At 40.9% G+C, this 16,171-nt stretch overlaps 1 protein-coding gene across 5 annotated transcripts in view; it reads left to right on the forward strand.

The window, feature by feature from the left end:
- Positions 1-5,505: 5,505 nt before the first annotated feature.
- Positions 5,506-16,171, forward strand: part of SLC25A18 (solute carrier family 25 member 18) — a 42,170-nt gene continuing 31,504 nt past the window's right edge. For 4 of the 5 annotated variants that reach the window (XM_045588541.1, XM_036455640.2, XM_045588543.1 and 1 more), the window contains exon 1: positions 5,507-5,772. The gene's annotated coding sequence lies outside the window, so the exon portion shown is untranslated. Of the gene's footprint in view, positions 5,773-16,171 lie in introns of all 5 variants that reach the window. The other variant, XM_045588544.1, reaches the window with a different exon arrangement.

Below are 16,171 nucleotides of genomic sequence, written 5' to 3' on the forward strand. Positions count from 1 at the left end.
ACACCCCCATGTAGCTTCCTCCTCTCCTCTCCTCAGGAGGGATACCTTGGCTGCAGAGGCCTGTGAGGAGTAAGGGGTTCCAGTCCCACACCATACAGCCTAAGTTTCTAGAGCTCAGAAGTTTCCATAAATAGGAATTGTGGCTGTGTGACAATGAGACTGCTGGAGACCCCAGACAGTTCCTTTTAAAGGACCAACACAAATTTACGTGGCTTGGGGAAATCAGGGACATGGAGGAATTGGATTGTTTGTCATCAGGGCAAGAATTTGGGGGCAGCTTTCTCCCAGACAGGTGTTTTCAGAAGTCATTGTTCCTGTGCTGGCCACCACCTCCTCTCACAGAGCTGTCTGGCAGCCATATTTGGCTCACATTCACTTGCTCTGGTGATTCCATGAGGTCATCTCCCCATCTCATTTGCAGTCCAATCCGTACTATTTACAGCTGCTTTTCCATATGAATAGCCTGTCCTGGCTTGAAAGACTTTCCTAAAATCAAGCAGTAGCTGGTGTCAGCAAGACCTGATACGCAGCAGCTTGTCTTCATAGCTCTGGCCCGGTGGCCCCAGACACTGACTGACTGCTCAGCAGTTCAACATTGACCTATAAACCAGGAGTTCAATGGTTCAGGGCACATACCTGGGTTTCTGATTCGGTCTCCATTGGGGAGTGTGCAGGAGGCAGCCAATCATGATTTTGTCTCATCGATGTTTCTATCTACTCTCTCCCTTCCTCTGAAATCAATTAAAAAAATTTTTTTTTAATTGGAAGGTCAGATAAAGATCACATACAAGAAAAAGCTAAAGGAGTCCACCACCAAACCAGTATTACTTGAAATGTTGAAAGGTATTCTTTAAGAAGAAAGGGGGGGGGGGGGGGGGGGAGAGAGAGAGAAAAGAAAAATAAAATATATAAACAATAAAATGTCAATGAATACATAACTCAATCTAAAAATCAAAATAAATGAACAAAGAATCTAATAAAGAAAATAAATAAAATAGAACCAGATGCAAGGAAACATGGAACAGTCCTGAATCTCAGAGAGAAGGGGACGGGGAAGAGATCAACCAAAAGACATATGCATATGTGCATCACCTATGGTCACAATAGGATGATGAAGGCCTGCAATGGGGCAGGATCTGGGTGGAGCAGGGGTAAGGGGATATCTGTAACACACTCAACAATAAAGTTTTGTTCTGTTTTTAAATCATCCCATCCTATCCTCACTTAGTTAAGGTAAGTGGTATTGGTTGGCATAGGAGCTGTGGACCCTGTGCAGTTGATAGTTCCGTGTGCTCCAGAGAACTTAAGAACAGTAATAAAACGCTGGCAGTTCTATACAATGTCATACATTCACCAGCACTCCTCTCCCTCATACTACCCAAACATTCCCAGGCCTTGATACATCATCTTAAACACACCTGTAATGCACTAATTTTGATCTTCTAAAAGTCTAGGGCCTGGTAAATAAAGTTGATAATGGGTTAATAGTGGGCAGCTCTAGCCTGGAGCCATCTGAATTACAAATGTCAGAGTGAGAGCTACAATTTAAGTAAGCAGGTATTTTGCTACCTATCCATTTTATTTATTTCTTCTTTCCATGGGAGGGGAATTGAGAGAGGAAGAGAAGAGTGATAGTCTTCAGACACCAAAATTCCTGGCCTTGGTTAGCCTTAAATAATTCACCTTGCAAAATAGTTGCATTCAGTAAAGAGGCAATACCAATTTCTTAATCTATTCACTCCTAGAGCAATGGCAGATCTTTCCATCTTGCCCTACATTTGTTTGGTATCAAATTATTCCACATTATTTTCCAGATTTTTCTCCTCTTGCTATTTTTATTTTTTTAATATATTTTATTGATTTTTTTTTTTTTACAGAGAGAGAGGAATAAAGAGTTAGAGGATGAAAGAGAATCATTGATCAGCTGCCTCTTGCACAACCTCTACTGGAGATGTGCCCGCAACCAAGGTACATGCCCTTGATCAGAATCGAACCCAGGATCTTTCAGTCCGCAGACCGACGCTCTATCCACTGAGCCAAACCGGTTTCGGCCTATTGCTATTTTTAAAGCTGTGTTCCATTTCATTCTCCCCTGAAAAACATGTTTCCTATAAAATATTATGTCTATCTCATTTCCTAGTTTTGTAGTTGTATTGCCACATAATTTTCGAAGCAAGAGAAAATTTAAAGTAAAAAATCATTAGTAAACCCCAGATTTGAAATGGTACTGGTCAGATTGTTTGTCTCACTGACTGTGCCTCTTTTCTCCTGTTGTTGAAAGGTGGGTGGGGCACTGCTTTGGCCTGGCTTTCTTTGCTATGCTGACACTGGTATGGTCAGCATCAATTCCTCTCTCTGCATAATAGTATCACACCCTTAAAATTTGTGTAAAGTTGATTGCTAACTTAGATTCCCAACTGAAACCTCTTCTGTAACATGAAATCCTTATGAAAAGCTAAATTTTGACAGTTTTAGCTAATAGTAGGGCTTGACTTTTTAAAAAAATATATTTTATTGATTTTTTGCAGAGAAGAAGAGAAAGGGATAGAGAGTTAGAAACATCGATGAGAGAGAAACATTGATCAGCTGCCTCTTGCACACCCCATACTGGGGATGTGCCCGCAATCAAAGTACATGCCTTTGACTGGAATTGAACCCAGGACCCTTCAGTCCTCAGGCCGACGCTCTATCCACTGAGCCATTCCGATTTAGGCAGGGCTTGACTTTTAATAGGAATTTAGCTCTTAGCAGAGTGCCTGGGTATTGCCAGAAATATCTGCTCAGTACCAAAACTGTTACAGAAAACCAGAGAAGAACCAAGCAACCCTTAAATGGAGTTCCTATTATTATTATTATTATTATTATTATTATTATTATTATGTGCAGGCCCAGAGGAAAATGTCTCAAATTCTGGGTCCCGTCGCACTGAAAGTTTCCTGTATTTATACCTTTTTACCCTCTTTGTCTCCCAAATATGGGTTTTTTCCAGTCTCCTTTGCAAGTTCTTTTTTTTTTTTTTTAATATATTTAATTGATATTTTACAGAGAGGAGGAAGGGAGAGATAGAGAGCTAGAAACATCGATGAGAGAGAAACATCGACCAACTGCCTCTTGCACACCCCCTACTGGGGATGTGCCCGCAACCAATGTACATGCCCTTGACCGGAATCGAACCTGGGACCTTTCAGTCCTCAGACGGACGCTCTACCACTGAGCCAAACCGGTTTCGGCATCCTTTGCAAGTTCTTAAAAAGCGCCTATGTGCTGGGGCTTTGAGACCTCAACCAAAGACGTGGCCTGGCACCAGCACTGATAACTTCATCTGGGGAAGGTTTAATGGCCTCTCTGAAATGGGAGTAATTTTATTTTCCTTATTATTTAAGCAAGCATTTACAGAAGCCAAAATAGCAGGGTTAAAATTTTAAACAGCAGTTTTTATATAAGATGGATGCTTCAAAACTGGTCAACTGTTTCAAAACTGGGTACAGTTTGGAAGCCAACCTTCACCCTGAAATCTCTTCCTAAGATAGGGAATGACCTCTCTCATTAAACTGTTAGGCAAGAGTTGCCTTTGGAAGGCATGCCATTGGACCTTACCTCCTGAGTGTCCAGTCTATTAATCGTTTTCACTCTCCCCTCCCTCACTGGGTTCTCTGTAAACGGGCCAGCAGATGTTTCCCTGGCGTCATTTTTTCCCCTTAGGTGTTTTTAATATATTTTATTGATTTTTTACAGAGAGGAAGGGAGAGAGATAGAGAGCTAGAAACGTCGATGAGAGAGAAACATCGACCAGCTGCCTCTTGCACACCCCCTACTGGGGATGTGCCCGCAACCAAGGTACATGCCCTTGATCGGAATCAAACCTGGCACCTTTCAGTTCGCAGACCAATGCTCTACCACTGAGCCAAACCGGTTTCGGCAGTACAGTATCCTTACTTTTTGAGACTGAATAATGCACTGTATAAATATACCATACCACCTTTTATTTATCTTTTGATCAATGAACATTTGGATTCTTTCCTCTTTGGGCTACCTTCAATAATGTTAATGAACATGGTATAAAATGTCTTTGTAAGACCCTCCTTTCAATTCTGGGTAAATGCCCTAAAGTGGAGTTACTGGACTGTAATATAATCCTATCTTTAATTTTTTTTTTAATTTTTTTTTTTAGGAACTGCCATGCCACTGTACCATTCATTCCACAGTAGCTGCACTGTTGTACATTCCCATCAACAATGCACAGAAAGAAAAAAAAAATGCACAGAGTTCCAGTTTTTCCTCATCCTCCGCAGCATGTTTTCTGGGTTTTTATTTTACTACACTAGCTGGTGTGAGGTGATAGCACTCTAGCACCCTTTCTTGTACACATTGCTATTCCCTCTTTTGCAGCTGCCACTTTAAAATCGTGTCAACAGCCAAACTTGTCTTCCCTCTTCTCTCCTCACCCAATACCAATACCAGTGCTCCAGCTGATCCATGTCTCATACCTGGTAATTGTCCTTGGCATGTTCAACCAGATGCCAGGCCCTATTGATTCTTCACAGAAATCTTCTCTCTTCCCTCCTGCACACAGATTCTCAGTTTTATGTCTTGCTTGGATTATTGTAATAATCCTGGCCTGTGCAAACCACTTTACTGCCATAAACCTGAACTGTGCCTTCTAATTCCCTGATCTCCATCCCATAGTAGCTTCACATTGCCCACAGGAAATTTAGGGGGGAAATTAGAACACCTTTTATGTGTGGGTACTGTTCTAAGTGCTCTACATCCAAGTGTAAATCTCATTTCACATATAAGGAAGCAGGCAAAGAGAAGTAACTTGTTTGGTACACAGATTGTAAATTGTAAACGAATTCAAATCAGCTCAAAAGCAGTCTTACCCCAAAGCCTATGAGCCACTCTACTCTGCTGCCTTGTCATTCCCCTTGTGATGTAGAAAAACACTTAATTGAGAAGCTTGCCTAAAGTGAGGTCATTATTATTAACTTGGGATCTGGAATTTGAACATGGGTTTCTGACCCCATTTTTCTCCTAAATCCTTGGCCAGGCAACAGGTCCTGTACTATACAACATGGCTTAACAGGTTTATTCTCCCTGTACTGCCTTATCCCTTACCCCAAATTGGACAATTCGTTTCTAAAGAGAAGCTGGGTTTCAATTTCACCTCTCTAGCTTAGAGCTGAAATGCAGAGCTGTGCTCACAGCTCAGATGTAACTTTCTTCTTGCAGCCCTCCCACTGCTGAGCACAGACCCCTGAGAAATCCATGTCAAACTAACAAAAAAACAGTGTCCCAAGAGTGCCTTGAAACTACTGGAGCCTGACGCCTTTATTGCGGGAGTCACAAGCCTACAGTTAGAAAAGTGCTTGAGTCTGGGAAGCAGAGATTAGCCTCTGGCACTAAATATCTGGCAGAGTGTTTGCATTGCATTGATTTTTCTGTTGTTTTGTTCTCCTCCCTGACCTCCAGGTCTCTGAGTGGGTGGTGAGTCTCCAATCATCACCACCACCCCCTCAGGCTACACACACACTCCCTTGAGCAAATCTCAGCCAGAATTTTTGTTCCAGTCATACCAACAACCAAGTCAACAGCCACCTGGAGAGACAGGGCTGACTTCAGCTCTTCTGGGGGTTTCATTCAAAACCCAACCTGTTTGAAGGTGAAAGGGCTGTGGGTGTGAAGAGGCAGGGCCACAAACAAAATAAGGATTCAGCAGTAATCTGGCCTATATCTTGGCATCCAGAAAAGTCAGAAGGTTCTTACTGAAAACAGGTAAGTTTTTGTGTTGTCTGACTGTATCAAGCTCGGAATCAGCAGGCAAATGAACAGTTGAGGAATAGGTCAGAACAATCAACAGGAAAAGGTTTCATCTCTCTTCTGCTGCTTTGAGTAGGAAGGTAGCAGGCAAGAGGAGGTGGCTCCCTCTTTGGACATCTAAGTCGGGAAGCAGATATTTCCTGGCACTGCTTGTGTAAGGGACTCATACCTGGAGAGCTCTCCTTGCTCTGCTTATTAGAGGAAGGGAGAGATGATGGTTGTTATGCCCAGATTCCAGGGTCTCCAAATGACCACCAGGGAGCCAGTCGAATCCGATACAATAACAAAGAGTCTTTATTGCAAACTGGTTTGGGCTCCCTGTCCACTGCAGGCCTGGTCCCCCAAAACTGCCCTCCCCTGCTGGCCATCTTGTGGCAACCATATTTGACCACATGGGGGTGGCCATCTTATGCAAAGGCGTGAGGGTTAATTTGCATATTACCTCTTTATTATGTAGGATTTTAAAATATGATATTACTCATGTTGCAATAAAATTTCCCAAACATTTATCTCAGTTTGGTTTCTGTACTTTTCACAGTCCAGCAATGAATCATATGCCCTTGATAAGTACTGACTTTAGGAAGGATGAACTAGATGACTGACTAGTGTTTGTGTGTGTGTGGGGGGGGGGGCGGGGGGCGGCGGGTAGGAATAGAAAGAAGAAAGGATAAGTCAATGATGATATGTAGATTTGACCTGGATAACTGAATGGCTACTGTGCTGTTCTCAGAGCCGAGGAACCAGGAGGAGGAGCAGCAGGTCTGAAAGGGCAGATGTGAGTTGGAAGAGGGTTGGATGTACCAGTGCATGGCTGAACCAGTGGTGTGGGAATGACCAGAGGCAGTTAAAATTAAGGTGTGAGGTTCCACAGACAGCCTGAACTGAACAAACTTAGGAATCATAAGCAAGTAGGCCATAATCAAAGCCCAGAAGAAGATAGGCTTGCTCTGCATGGCTGTGTGGAGGGAAAGGAGTAGGGAACCTTGGCCAGGATTCTGTCGGCACCAGTGACCAAGTGACATCGGTCACAGGAGGCTGAGGAGCCACAGGAGATAGAGTGTTTTACATGGAGGGTGAAAAGTGGTGCTATCTGAAGAGCTCAAAAGCCTTGGTCTGCTCTTGTCCCTGTAGCTCACCACCTAGAACCATTTTTCTAAATAGATTTGTCTTTGAACAAATTCACCCCATTGGGTGAGACAACAACCTTCTGTCCCTCCCAGTTGGTGTGGTTCAATTGGTTGATCATCAACCCATGCACCAAGAGGTCATTGGATCTATTCCCAATCAGGGCACATGTATGGCTTGCAATATTAATCCCCATTAGGGGATGTGCAGGAGGTAGCCAATCAATGTTTCTCATTGATATTCCTCTCTCTCCTCCCATCCTCTCTCTCTAAAATCAAGAAAAACTTTTTTTTAAGTTACCGTATTTTTCGGACCATAAGACGCACTTTTTTTTCCCTCAGAAGTGGGAGTAAAAAGTCCCTGCATCTTATGGTCCAAATATAGCCTACACATATACTTTAAAAAAAAAGTTTTTTTACTTGCCCAGCTCTGTGTGGTCTCTGTGTGCTTGCCCGGCTCTAAAATGGTTCTAAATGCTGCTGTTTACTTTACAGGGTTGATTACATGTGTTTATGACTGTGATGTTGGGTTTTAATGCACATAAAATATTTTAGGACACTATTTGTTTCAGAATCTTTTTTTCTTCATTTCCCTTCTCTAAAAACTGGTGCGTCTTATGGTCCGGAGCGTCTTATGGTCTGAAAAATACAGTATGTTCCAGCTGACTCTTGACTTGGCATCCGTTCTACCACCCTAATCCTTCTCTCTTCACTTCATTGACCTTTCATCCAAAATTTACTTTTCTCAACCCATTCTTTCAGAAGCATTGTCCTTATACTACATTCAGTGTGGTAGTATTGCTCTTAAAAACATTCAGTGTGTGTGTGTTTTCATATTAGAATGTTTATAAAACAAGGTCAACATCTGAAGTTACCCTTTCTTTCCAAATCTTCTTTGTAAAAGAATGTGTTCTTCAGCTTAGACTTAGAACTTATTTCTTTAATCTTTATTACTGAAAGTATTACATATGACCCCTTCTAACCCACTCCTGTCCCCCACCCCAGGCCTTCATTTGTCTGTGTCCCTGGGTTATGCATATATGCATACAAGTTTTTTAGTTAATCTTTTTCCAACTACCCACACTCTCCCCCATGCTTCTATGTCTCTGGATCTATTTTGTTCATCAGTTTATTTTGATCATTAGATTCCACATATGAGTTAGATCATGTGCTGGGGTTCTTGTCCCAGCATTACAAAGGGTTCAGCGATCTGGAAAAAGGCTGTGAGTAGATTAAGAAAGAGCCCAGAGCCGAAATATAGTTTTGAAAGGCATTGGGAGTTAGGGGAGCTTTAGCTAAAGGAGCTAAAGATTCTCCTCATCTCAGGACATTTTATTAACAGTTTTTCCTAAGACAAGGTGGAGACATACACTTCGAAGGGTAGAGTTTCAAAGGTTAGGGTTAACAGAGGCCTTGTCAGATTGGGGAATAGCCTACAGCTGTTCAGGTGTTTGGCCAACAGGAGGCAATAACATGTAGATTAAGAAGCCCTGAGCTATCTGGAAGTAAACAATCATCCTATTCAGGTTTGGGGGAAGTGCCTTTTCAGCTGTTCCAAGAGGTAATTACATATGTGATTTAGCCCTTGTTGAGCTCCCAAGTTTTATCAATCTTTTGATAAAAGTCTTGTAATTATGACATGCTGGAAGTGGCTCCCGGCAATCATATGATACTTATCTTTCTCTGACTGGCTTATTTTGCTTAGCATAATACTCTTCAGGTCCATCTGTGCTGTGGCAAATATAAGAGTTCTTACTTTTTTATTTTGTATTAATTATTATTTTTTTAATGTTTTTTAATTGATTTTTTCAGAGAGGAAGGGAGAGAGCTAGAGAGTTAGAAACATCGATGAGAGAGAGTCATTGATCAGCTGCCTCTTGCACACCCCCTACTGGGGATATGCCCGCAACCAAGGTAGTACATGCCCTTGACCAGAATCGACCCTTCAGTCCCCAAGCCGACGCTCTATCCATTGAGCCAAACCAGTCTTGGCATTACTTTTTTAGAGCTGTGTAGTATTTCATTGTGTAAATGTACTACACCTTTTTATAAGTACCATGCACTAACCGATTGCACCACTGGAGCTCCTGTATTACACCTTTTTAATCCACTCATCTGCTAATGGGACCTTGGGCTGTTTTTAAATCTTAGCTATTGAAAATCGCACTGCTATAAACACAGGGGTGCATGTATTCTTTATGGTTGGTGTTTTAGGATTCTTAGGACATATTCCTAGAAGTGGGGTCACAGGGTCAAATTGGATTTCCAGTTTTTATTTTTTGAGGAAAGTCCATACTGCTTTCCATATTGGCTGTACCAGTTTTCATTCCCACCAGCAGTGTACTAGTGTTCCCTTCTCTCCATATCCTCGCCAACACTTGGCCATTTGTTGATTTGTTGATGATAGCCATTCTGACAGGTATATATTAAGTGATACTTCATACTTGTTTTAATTTGCATCTCACTGATGATTAATGACTTTGAGCAATTTTTCATATGTCTCTTAGCCTTTTATAATAATCCACAGTGGACATACAGAATCAATTTAGGTCCTTTGCCCATTTTTAAATTGGATTATCTTCCCTTTGTTAAATTCCGTACATATTTTGGAAATTAACCCTATATAGGATGAATCATTGACAAACCATGCAGTGGGTTGTCTTTTCATTTTGTTGATGGTTTCTTTTGCTGTGCAGAAGATCTTTATTTTGATATAGTCCTATTTATATATTTTCTCTTTAGTTTCCTTTATCCTAATAAATGTATTGATAAACATATTGCTATGAGAGATGTTTGAGATTTTGGTGCCTATGGTTTCTTCTAGGATTTTGATTGTTTAAAAACTTACATGTAAGTCTTTTATCCATTTTGAGGGTTTTGTGTGTGTGTGTGTGTGTGTGTGTGTGTGTGTGTGTGTCTGTGTGTGTGGTGTAAATTGGTGGTCTAGTTTCAGGTGGTTTTTTTTTGCATGTGTCAGTCCAATTTTCCCAGCACCATTTGTTGAAGTCTGTCTGTATTCCATTGCATGCTCTTGTCTCCTTTGTCAAATATTGAGTATAATGGCTTGAGTCAATTTCTGGGTTCTCTTCTGTCCCATTGATCTAGATGCTTGTTCTTTTGCCAATACTAGGCTTTTTTTAAAATGTATTTTGATTGATTTAATAGAGAAAGAGTGAGGGAGAGAGAGATTCAGTAATGAGAGAGATGATTGACTGCCTCCTGCATGCACTACACTGGGGATTGAGCCCACAACCCACGCATGTGCCCTGACTGGGAATTAAATTGTGATCTCCTGGTTCATAGATCAATGCTCAACCACTGAGCTACACCGACTAAGCAGTGCTAGGCTGTTTTGAGTACATTGACTTTGTAGTATAACTTGATATCTGGTATTGTGATTCCTCCAACTTTGTTCTTCTTTCTCAAGATTGCTGTGGATATTTGGGGTCTTTTTGGTTTCATATAAATTTTTGGAGTGTTAGATCTGTGAAATATGATATTGGTATGTTAATAGGGATTGCACTGAATCTATGGATTGTTTTGGGTAGTATATACATTTTAATGATGTTGATTCTAATACAGTATTTTCTTCTACTTGTTTATATCTTCCTCTATCTCTATTTTCAACATCCTGTAGTTTTCCAAGTTCTTTTAGTTCCTTGGATAAGTTTATCTCTAAGTTTCTTTTTTGTTGTTATTGCAATAGTAAAAAGGAGCCCTAACTGGTTTGGCTCAGTGGATAGAGTGTTGGCCTGCAGACTGAAGGGTCCCAGGTTCGATTCCAGCTGGGGACATATACCTTGGTTGTGGGCACATCCCCAATAGGGGGTGTGCAGGAGGCAGCTGATTGATGTTTTTCTCTCATTGATGTTTTTAGCTCTCTATCCCTCTCTCATCCTCTCTGTAAAAAAAAAAAATCAATAAAATTGCTGGGACTGGTTTGGCTCAATGGATAGAGCGTTGGCTTGGGGACTGAAGGGTCCCGGGTTCGATTCCGGTCAAAGGCATGTACCTTGGTTGCGGGCATATCCCCAGTAGGGGGTGTGCAAGAGGCAGTTGATCGATGACTCTCTCTCATCGATGTTTCTGACTCTCTATCTCTCTCCCTTCCTCTCTGTATAAAAATCAATAAAATATATTTTTTTAAAAATCAATAAAATACATATTTTTAAAAAATATAGTAAAAAGGATTGTTTTTTATTTTCTCTAAGAGTTCATTATTGGTGTATAAAAATCCCATAATTTTATGGGTGTTGATTTTGTATACTGCTACATTGCCGAATTCATTTATTAAATCAAGTAGTTTTATTATGGATGACTTTCTTTTTCTCTTGTCTGATCACTATGGCTAGGACTCCCAGTACTATGTTGAACAAGAGTGGTGAAAGTGGGCATCCCTGTCTTGTTCCTGCACTTGGGGGAAATGGTTTTAGTTTTTGCCCATTAAGTATGATGTTGGCTATAGGTTTGTCATATAGCTTTTATTCTATTGAGGTATGTTCCCTCTATTCCCACTTTGCTGAGAGTTTTTGTAAAAAATGGGTGTTAGATTTTATGGAATTATATTTCTGTATCAATTGATATGATCATGTGATTTTTGTCTCTCAATTTGTTTATGTGATGTATCACATTTATTAATTTGCAAATATTGTACCAGTCTTGCATTCCTGAAATAAATCCCACTTAGTCATGGTGTATGATCTTTTTAATTTATTGCTGGATCCAGAGGATCCAAGATGGCTGCACAGGTAAACACCTAACTGCAGCCACACACAACAATTTAAATAAAATACAACTAAAATACAAAATGGACATTACCAGAACTACAGGAAAGTCGACTGACTGGAAATTCTACAATGAGAAGGAAAGAGAAAACCAGAAGGAAAAGCAGAGGAGCTGTAAAAGCCTAAGGTACGGAGACACGCGGTGCGCGCCGAGAGGACAGAGCCGGAGAGGAGGGGCGGCTGAGTGCCTGGCTGGCGTTCCCTAGCGGGAAGGATATAAAAGCTCCAGACTGTGCTGAACCCAGATCCAACAGCACTGAACCCCAGTTCTAGGCCAGACCCCGGGGACCCAGGCTCATACAGACAGAGCCTGGGCTGTAAGGTGGAAACCCAGGAGAGCGGCAAAAGGAAGTCCCAGAGGCATGGACATTGCGCATAGAGAACAGATGGTTGACTGTGCCACTGATTGCCTTAGCGGGAAGGAGACAAAAGCTCCAGACTGCTCTGAACTCCACTTACAACTCCACTTCCAACTGAAGTGAACTGCAGTTCCAGGCTCATTGGGGGAGAGCCTAGACTAGGGGTGTCGAACTCAATCAGAGAAGGGGCCAAAATCTAAAATCCAGCCTAAATCGCGGGCCGAATGGTTTACTGAACAGTCATAAACTGTCATTGTGATGGAAACCCAGCGGAGTGCAGTGATGACAGCGCGGTGCGGGCCACATTGCAAGGCCTGGCGGGTCAGATTTGGCCCGCGGGCCTTGTGTTTGACACATGTGGCCTAGACTGTTTGGTAGCACGTGAAACTCAAGGGCACCTTTCTCTCAGAGGTGCTTGTAGTGAGTACCGAAGGACTCAGGAATACTGAGACTCAGGAGCCTCATAGGGCGGGGCTGACGGAGGCCAAGGCTGTAGGCTCCACCCTGAAACTCTGCCCCATCCAAGCTGAACATGGAGACTTTTAAGGCTACCGACTCAGGGAAGCTGCGAAAATGCCGAGACAAGGAAAGAGATCACAAATGAAAGAAATGGAGGACAAAAAGCGACTGGATATAGAGTTCAAAACCACACTTATAAGGTTTTTCAAGAATTTCCTAGAAAAGGCCGATAAAATAAATGAGACCTATGAAGATATGAAAAAGGATCAACTAGAAATAATAAGGGATCAACAAGAAATAATAAAGGATCAACAAGAAATAAAGAATACATTGTCTGAAATAAAAAAATATTATACAGAGTCCTAAAAACAGAATGGAAGATCACAAGAATCAAGTCAAAGATTTGGAACACAAAGAGCTAGAAGACACTTCTCCGCAGAAGCAAGAAGACAAGAGAATCCAGAAAGTTGAAGATAGTGTAAGAAACCTCTGAGACAACTTCAAGCCAACCAACATCAGAATTATGGGGGTCCCAGAAGAAGAGAGAGAGCAAGATATCAAAAACATACAGAAAGAAATACTGACAGAAAATTTTTCCCACCTGGTGAAAGAATTAAACTTACAAGTCCAGGAAGCATATAGAACCCCAAACAAAAGGAATCCAAAGAAGACCACACCAAGAAAATTATAATTAAAATTCCAAGAGCAGCTGGGACCGGTTTGGCTCAGTGGATAGAGCGTCAGCCTGCAGTCTAAAAGGTCCCGGGTTCAATTCCTGTCAAGGGCATGTACCTTGGTTGCGGGCACATCCCCAGTAGGGGGTGTGCAAGAGGCAGCTGATCGGTGATTCTCTCTCATCAATGTTTCTAACTCTCTATCCCTCTCTCTTCCTCTCTGTGAAAAATGAATAAAATATATTTTAAAAAAATAAATAAATAAAATTCCAAGAGCAAAGGACAAAGAGAGAATATTAAAAGCAGCAAGAGCAAAGCAGGTAGTTACCTATAAAGGAGCACCTATACGATTGTCAGCTGATTTATCAACAGAAACCATGCAGGCCAGATGGGAATGGCAAGAAATATCCAAGGTGATGAATAGCAAGAACCTACAGCCAAAAATAATCTACCCAGCAAAGCTATCACTCAGAATCGAAGGCCAGATAAAGAGCTTCACAAATAAAAAAAAAAGCTAAAGGAGTTCATCACCACCAAACCAGAATTATATGAATTGCTGAAGGGGGTTCCTTAGGAAGAGGAAGAAAATAAAGATAAAAATTATGAACAACAAATATGTAACTATCAAGTGAATTAAAAAAATATGATGAGCAATATTAACTGGTGAATATAATAGGATCAGAGGTATGGAAGGGGAGTGAACTAACGATTCTTGGGGAAAAGGGGAGAGGGGGTTGTGGGAAGAGACTGAACATAAACTGTGCACCTATGGATGAGGACAATGGTGGGTGGAAAAAGGGCAGAGGGTGGGGTGGGAACCTAGTGGAGGGGAGCAATGGAGGGGGGAAAATGAGGAACATTTGTAATAATATGAACAATAAAGATTATTAAAAAATAATTTATTGCTGGATCCAATTTGCTAATATTTTGTTGAGGATTTTAGCATCTATGTTCATCAGGGATATTGGCCTATAATTTTCTTTCTTTGTAGCATCATTATCTGGTTTGGGAATTAGGATAATGCCGGCCTCATAAAAAGAACTTGGAAGTGTTCCTTCCTCTTGAATTTTTTTGAATAGTTTGAGGAGGACAAATGTTAGTTTTTCTTTGAATGTTTTGTAAAACTCCCCTATGAAGCCTTCTGGACTAGGGCTTTTGTTTGCTGGAAGGTTTTTTAAATTACTGCTTCAATTCTATCAGTAGTTATTGGCCTATTCTGGTTTTTGAGTCTTCCTAATTGAGTTTGGGAAGATTGTATATTTCTAAGAATATGTTCATTTCATACAGGTTGTCCAGTTTGTTGGAATAAAGTCACTTATAATATTTTTTTACAATCCTTTGTATTTCTATGAGGTCAGTTGCTACTTCACCTCTTTCATTTCTGATTTTTTAAAATGTAATAAATCTTTATTGTTCAGATTATTACAATTATTTCTCTTTTTTTTCCCCTGTAGCTCCTGTCCACCAGGTTCCTACTCCACCCTCTGTCCTTACCTTCCTGCCCCCACTGTCCTCATCCCATAGGTATATACTTTTTGTCCAGTGTCTTCCCTCACCCCTTTCTATGCTCCTGATTCTATTATATTCACCAGTTAATACTGTTCATCAGATTTTTTATTCCCTTAGTTTTTAGATTCACTTGTTGATAGATTATTTGTGTTCCTAATTTTATCTTTATCTTTTTCTTCTTCTTCCTCTTCTCAAAAAATAACTTTCAGCATTTCATATAATTCTGGTTTGGTGGTGATGAACTCCTTTAGCTTTTTCTTGTCTGTGAAGCTCTTTATATGACCTTCAATTCTAAATGATAGCTCTGCTGGGTAGAGTAATCTTGGTTGTAGTTTCTTGCTGTTCACCACTTTGAATATTTCTTGCCATTCCTATTTGGCCTATTTCTGTTGATAAATCAGCTGACAATTGTATGGGTGCTCTCTTGTAGATAAGTAACTGTTTTTTCTCACTGTTTTTAATATTTTCTCTTTGTCCTTTGCTCTTGGCATTTTAATTATGATGTGTCTTGGTGTGGTAATCTTTGGATTCCTTTTGTTTGGGGTTCTGTGCGCTTCCTGGACTTGTAAGTCTAATTTTTTCAACAGGTGGGGGAAGTTTTCTGTCACTATTTCTTCAAGTAGGTTTTCAGTATTTTTCTCTCTCTCTTCTTCTGGGACCCCCATAATTCAGATGTTGGTCCCAGAGGCTTCTTACACTATCTTCAACTTTTTGGATTCTTTTTGCTTTTTGCTTTTCTGGAGGTGTGGGTTTTTTTGTTGTTGTTGTTTTAATATATTTTATTGATTTTGTACAGAGAGGAAGAGAGAGGGATAGAGAGTTAGAAACATCGATGAGAGAGAATCATCGATCAGCTTCCTCTTGCACACCCCCAACTGGGGATATGCCAGCACATGCCCTTGACCGGAATCGAACCCGGGACCTTTCAGTCCCCAAGCCGACGCTCTATCCATTGAGCCAAACCAGTTTCAGCAGAGGAATGTTTTTTTTGCTTCTTTATATTCCAAATCTTTGACTTGATTCTTGTGATACTCTAGTCTGCTTTTAGGTCTCTGTATAATACTTTTTATTTCAGTAAGTGTATGCTTAATTTTTAGTTGATCCTTTTTCATATCTTCGAAGTTCTCATTAAACTTATTGGCCTTTTCTAGGACATTCTTGAAAAACCTTATAAGTGTGGTTTTGAACTCTATATCCAGTCTTTTGCTTTCATCCATTTCCTCCATTTGTGGCCTGCCTCTTTGTCTCTGCATTTTGGCTGCTTCCCTGAGTTGATGAAGTGGCTTTGTGTGCTAGGTGTCCTATAGTGTCCAGTGGCTCAGCCTCCCCAGTTACCTGAGGTGGACACTCTTGGCACACCCCTTTGTGGGCTGTATGTGCGTCTTGTTGTAGTTAAGCCTTGATTGTTGTTATCACTGGGGGAAGTTGACCTCCATGCCAATTGG

This window comes from Pipistrellus kuhlii, unplaced genomic scaffold, assembly GCF_014108245.1.
Source record: "Pipistrellus kuhlii isolate mPipKuh1 unplaced genomic scaffold, mPipKuh1.p scaffold_m20_p_3, whole genome shotgun sequence".
In the NCBI taxonomy this organism is placed as follows: Eukaryota; Metazoa; Chordata; class Mammalia; order Chiroptera; family Vespertilionidae; genus Pipistrellus; species Pipistrellus kuhlii.